At 43.8% G+C, this 6,269-nt stretch overlaps 1 pseudogene; it reads right to left on the reverse strand.

The window, feature by feature from the left end:
* Nucleotides 1-285: 285 nt before the first annotated feature.
* On the reverse strand, nt 286-2,188 carry LOC147113628 (interferon-induced protein with tetratricopeptide repeats 5 pseudogene; annotated as a pseudogene).
* Nucleotides 2,189-6,269: the final 4,081 nt, after the last annotated feature.

Raw genomic sequence — 6,269 nt, forward strand, 5'->3', positions numbered from 1 at the left:
TCTGCTCTCTCTCAAGTGGAAATAGATGATTCCATGGCACTATTTTAAACAAGAGCAGGGGAGTTCTCCCTGGTATCCTGACCAATATTTCTCCCTCTACCAACACCACTACCATAACTTACCTGATCATTAATATATTGCTGTTGTGGGACCTTGTTGTGCACAAATTGTCTGCCACACTTCCTACATTACAACAGTGACTACACTTCAAACATACTTCATTGATTGTAAAGCGCTTTAGGATTTCCTGAGGTCGTGAAAGGCACGATAACAATGCAAGTTCTTTCTTTTATTTCTGGTGGGCATGTTGAACGACACAGAAAACTCCCACCAGAAAAAAGCTGACGCTTCATTTCAATATTTTAACGAGGGTGTTGCCCTCATTTAGGCTACAATGGTGTAAACCCTTTGGGCGTGGAGTATAATGGGCGTCCAATTCGATATCACTCGATTTACACCGTACACCAAAGATCTAATCATGTCCATTTCAGTTGTATTCATTGTAATCAGTAAAAGAATTGTTCAAACCTTGTCATTAATTCAGAAATTTAAGGTTACCATAACTGTAGCTGCAACAAGTGGAAACGTGAATGCAGAATGACAGGGTAAATGAATAGCAACATAACCCAATGTCAAATGGTAAGTCTGTCAACTAATCTTAAGATTATTTTTGAACTATTTACTACAAAACAACACATTGAAAATGGGACTCAGTTTCTCAGGTAAATCGGAGACACATTTTAATATTGCCCTATGTAGCCTGACGCAGCTCACGTAGAGCACTTCGAAATTCTTCATTATCACGATCACACTCCAGGGCTTTCTCAAAGAATTCAATGGCTTCTGATTTCTTGCCATCAACCTGCTGTATTAGCCCCAATATACCAAAGGCTACACTGTCTCTTGAATATTTATTCATTCGATTTTCAGTAATTTGTTTCAATTTTGCGCGGCATTTCTCGTTCTTCCTGGTGTTAACTTTGAGTTTAAAGCATTCCTTGAAATGATGAATGGCATTCAGCTGGGATCCCTTCTCATACAGCTGGTATGATCCATAGTTCCAATGTATTAATTGTTTATTCCAAAGGTTGTAATCTTTATTTCTAAGCAGGTTGACGTAGATATCATCGACTTTGGAATATTCTCCAAATTTTGCAAGGATTTCTGCCAATTCAACTATTGCAAAAGTAAGCAAGGGTTTCTGATCAAACGCTGTTTGAAAATGGTACTTGCAAAGTTCAATCAATTTTCTGCTGTCTTCACGAGCAAAGTATTTACAAGGTTTTCTCTGCAGTGCAATCAGCTTAGTTTGGTAACATAAGCCGATCTGGTGGTGAAGGAGTGCAGAAGCTGATTTAACCTTCAGTGCCTTTTTCAATAGCTGTAAGGAATATTCAACAGATCCTTGTTTTCTTAAAGCTTTGGCTGCCTATTGAATTATATATGGATCATCAGGAGACTTCAGCAGTACTTCATCAAGTAATCCGTAACATTCGTCTGTTTGATTGAATTCCTGTAGTCTTAGAGCCAACATGATCTTGACAAAAGAGTCATTTGGGTTCAGTGCTAACGCGCGGTGTAACTGCTTCACTACCCTGCAGTGTTCAGGACGCTGTGGGTCTCCAAAGGTTTCTTTAATTTGAAACAGAGAAGTTGCATAAGCTGCATTCCATTCAGTGTCATCAGGATCCCCCTCCAGAGCCTTCTCAATACATTCATTTGCCTCTTCATAATATTTCATGCCAAATTTCAACAGTGACCAACCCTTCTCCCCGTATACTTCAGGTATCAGTGCTGTATACCGAGAGCCATCAGTAAATTGTTGACAGATCCTCTCCAGCTTGTCGAGGTAGGATTGGGCCTCTGCCAGTTCTCCCATGTGATAATATACCCAGGCATAGTTTCCATAGGTGATGATGATCCATTTTTCAATTTCAAATTCATGATTCTTCCTCAGAATCTCTTCAGCTTCCCATAAATTATTGAACGACTCCTCACAGTTGCCTCACATACAGTTTACAAAAGCAAGTAGATTGTAAGCCATGGCTTGATATTTCACAATATCAGACTTTATTGTATAATTTAGTCGTTCCTGCAAATCATCACACTCAACCTTTTCCATCGGCAGATTCCACGTGAAGTGACATTGTAGCTGAAGTAATTTCACTTTCAGGGAGTCCCTCTCGGTATCACTGTAAGAAATATGTTTAAATATTTATACAAAAAGAAAATACTGCAGATGTTGGAAATCTGAAATAAAAACAGACAATGCTGGATGTAAGAGCCATAAAAGCTTAAGAAAATACTTTAAAATAGTGGCTAAATGGCATAATACAGTTAATTTACCTGAACGACTTATTGTATTAAGAAACCCCCTATTTTCTTGCTCCAGTAGTATAGTCCGACACCCCCTTCATTCTTGCCACAATGGAACGGTCCCTAAGCCACACATGGGTGCAGCCATCTTACAGTTTTAAACTGCACGTGGTGAAAGAGGCAGAAGCTGTGAGGTTTGGAGCAGTACAGTTTTTGACCGTGTTCGTTTATACGTGTTTGCTTTGTAATTCTGTTTGTTAAGTGTTATAGTAAACCGTTTAAAAGACAAAGCTACGTTTGGGAACGTTTTATTTCGACACGTGTCTACTCGATGTTAAAAGCCCCACAGCCCAGTGGCCTGCCTGTTTGGAAACTAAGAAGCGCCACTACATTAGTCAAAAACTAGCTCCCTAAGAAGGAAGGGACGGAATCGTCGGCGAACGTATACATGAATGGTCACGGAGCCAGACGACAATTTAAGAAAGCGAAGGTACAGTGACTGTTACTTGCTTTGTTCATTCTGTTGAGAAGCTAAATAAGAGCTGCGGGTAAAATGGCCGCAAGTATACTCAAGTATAAGCCCTTCATCAGATCCTTTGAACAAGCCATTGACTCCAAGACAGAGAGCAGCAGTGATAAGTTGTACTACCTGGGACAGTACACCAGTGGTAAACCACAAGACCTGGTCAGAAGCTGTGAACACATGAGACCGGACCGGGGATACATAGAAGCCAGGAAGTTGCTGCAGGAGCACTATGGTAATGAGCTGAAGATAGCCACTGCATATATCGAAAAGGCTACCAAGTGGCCACAGATCAGATCGGAAGACGGAGAGGCATTGAACGCATATGTTCTCTTCCTCATAGGATGTCGCAACACCATGGAGGATGTTGAATTCATGGAAGAGATGGACAATCCTACGACTATGAGAATCGTCATCTCTAAGCTTCCTTACAGGATGAGAGAACAATGGAGAAGAACAGCCTTTGAGATAATGGAGAGACGGAAAAGTAGAGCCAGGTTTGCAGACTTAGTGAATTTCATAGACAAACAGGCTAAAATTGCTAGGGACCCATTGTTTGGAAACATCCAGGATGTCAGCCCGACCGCTGATGGAAGAGTGAAAGCCAAGCCTGCTGAATCAAAGACTCTCAGGAAAGGTGGTTCCAGGGGAAGCAGCTTTGCAACTATCGTCACTCAGGCCGAGGAAGAAAGGCCCCAGAACTCATCTCCCAAAAAGAGCAGCACAGTGACGCCTGCTAATGCCTTTCAGAAACCATGCTTATTCTGCCAGAAGAATCATACATTGGATTTCTGCAGCGACATCAAAGCACAGCCACATAAGGACAGAATCGAATTCCTGAAGTACAACGGCCTATGTTTTGGATGTCTCTCTCAGGGGCACCTGAGTAGAAACTGTAAGCAAAGAACAACATGCAGAGAGTGCACTAAGAGGAGTGAGAAGGTTGTGGAGACTTACGCCTTCATGGATCCAGGTAGTTCAGCAACGTTCTGCACAGAATCACTCATGCGACAGCTGAACGTTAGAGGCAGAAGAACAGAAATCCTATTACGCACCATGGGTCATGAGAAGTCAATGCAAAGCTATATCCTGTCAGACCTAGAAGTGTGTGGACTTGAAGAGAAGGACTTCATAGACCTGCCTAATGTTTTCACACAGAGGGAGATTCCTGTTAGAATAGGGAACCTAGCCCTGCAGAAGGATGTGGATAGATGGCCCTACCTAGAAAAGGTGCGTCTCCCATACATTGAAGCAGAAATTGGCCTATTAATTGGAACCAATGCCTACAAAACTATGGAGCCATGGCAGGTGATAAACAGCAAGGATGACGGACCCTACGCCGTCAGGACAGCCCTTGGATGGGTAATCAATGGACCGGTAAGGAGAGATGATGGCCACAAGTCGAACAAGGAGGAACGACAAAACGTCACAGTTAATCGCATCTCTATCGCAAGCATTGAAGAGCTGTTGATACAGCAGTTCAACGCAGACTTCTCAGAACGCAGCTGTGAGGAAAAGACAGAGATGTCACAAGAAGACCATCAGTTCATGGGTTTGATGACAAGGTCTACACAGTTCATTGATGGCCACTATCACATTGGTTTGCCACTGAGAAGACAGACCGCGAAGATGCCGAACAATCGCTGCATAGCAGAGCAACGCGCCATCAGTCTAAAGAGAAAGCTGAACAAGAACCCTGACTTTCACGAAGACTACAAAGACTTCATGAGAAACATCATAGCGAAAGGCTATGCTGTAAAAGTGCCCGAAGAACAGTTGAACAGAGACGATGGAAGGGTCTGGTACATTCCTCATCACGGGGTGTATCACCCAAAGAAGAAAAAGATCCGTGTAGTGTTTGACTGCGCCGCCTCATTCAGAGGAACTTCATTGAATGACCAGCTGCTTCAAGGTCCTGATCTTACTAATACCCTCATTGGCGTCTTGACTAGGTTTAGACAAGAGCTCGTTGCCATGATGGCAGACATAGAATCAATGTTCTACCAAGTCAGAATCCCTGACGAAGATGCTGATCTTCTGCGTTTCCTTTGGTGGCCAGATGGCGACGTTAGTGAAGCGATGGTGGAATGTAGAATGGCCGTACACCTGTTTGGAGCCACATCATCTCCCAGCTGTGCAAGCTACGCTCTCAGAAAAACTGCAGAAGATGGCAAGGGCAAAGCACCATCCGAGGCTGCGGAGACAATCTTCAGAAACTTTTATGTCGATGACTGTCTGAAGTCCGTGTCAACAGAAGACGATGCCATCGCACTGTCAAGAGACCTTAGAACTCTGTGTTCGAATGGAGGATTCCATCTGACTAAGTGGATAAGCAACAGCAGAGCAGTTCTAGCTTCTATCCCAGAAAAGGAAAGAGCCACTGAAGTCGAAGATCTGGACCTGAGCCACGATGTCCTTCCTATCGAGAGAGCTCTTGGTGTACAATGGTGCATCGAGTCAGACACGTTCAACTTCAGGATAATGGTGAACGAAAGACCATCCACAAGACGAGGGATTCTCTCCGTGGTCAGTTCCATCTACGACCCTCTCGGATTCCTGGCACCACTCATTCTGCCGGTGAAGCTGATGCTACGAGAGCCGTGTAGAGACAAGAGAGGATGGGATGAAGATATCCCAGAAGGTCAAGCTCAGAGATGGCACAGATGGCTGACAGATTTGCAACAACCTTCTAGCTTCAACGTCAGTAGATGCATCGAGCCCGCGAGTTTTGGAGTTACAAAGACGGCTCAACTACATCATTTCTCGGACGCCAGTGGGGACGGCTATGGCACGGCTACCTACCTCTTGCTGACAAATCAACAGGGCCAGAAACATTGTGCCTTCCTCATGGGAAAATCCAGGGTGGCTCCGCTGAAGCAGGTCACCATCCCGAGACTGGAATTGACGGCAGCGGTTGTTGCAGTTAAAGTTGACCAGGTGATGCGTAAAGAGTTACAGCTCCCATTAGAAGAATCTGTCTTCTGGACGGATAGCACGACGGTGCTGAAGTATATAGAGAATGAGAAGATACGCTTCAAGACCTTCGTAGCAAACAGAATCTCATCCATTAGAGAAGCTACACAACCATCTCAATGGAGGTATGTAAACACCTCATTAAACCCAGCAGATCAAGCCTCACGGGGATTGAAGGCTGAAAACTTCATGAGGAGTGAAACTTGGATACAAGGCCCAAGTTATCTGCTGGAAACAGAGAGATCATGGCCAGAAAGACCAGATATGCCAAGTCAGATTACTGAAGACGACGTCGAAGTCAAGAGATCAGTCACAGTAAATTTCATAACTACGAAAGAGAACTTTGACACAGTGAACAAGCTTGTTAACCATTTCTCAGGATGGCACCAGTTGAGGAAAGCAGTTGCATGGTTTCTAAGGTTGAAAGAGTTGCTGCTACACCTGAGCGGTAAGAGAA

The sequence above is a fragment of the Somniosus microcephalus genome, chromosome 8 (assembly GCF_052327205.1).
Source record: "Somniosus microcephalus isolate GS21.2 chromosome 8, FLI_Smic_1.0, whole genome shotgun sequence".
Lineage (NCBI taxonomy): Eukaryota > Metazoa > Chordata > Chondrichthyes > Squaliformes > Somniosidae > Somniosus > Somniosus microcephalus.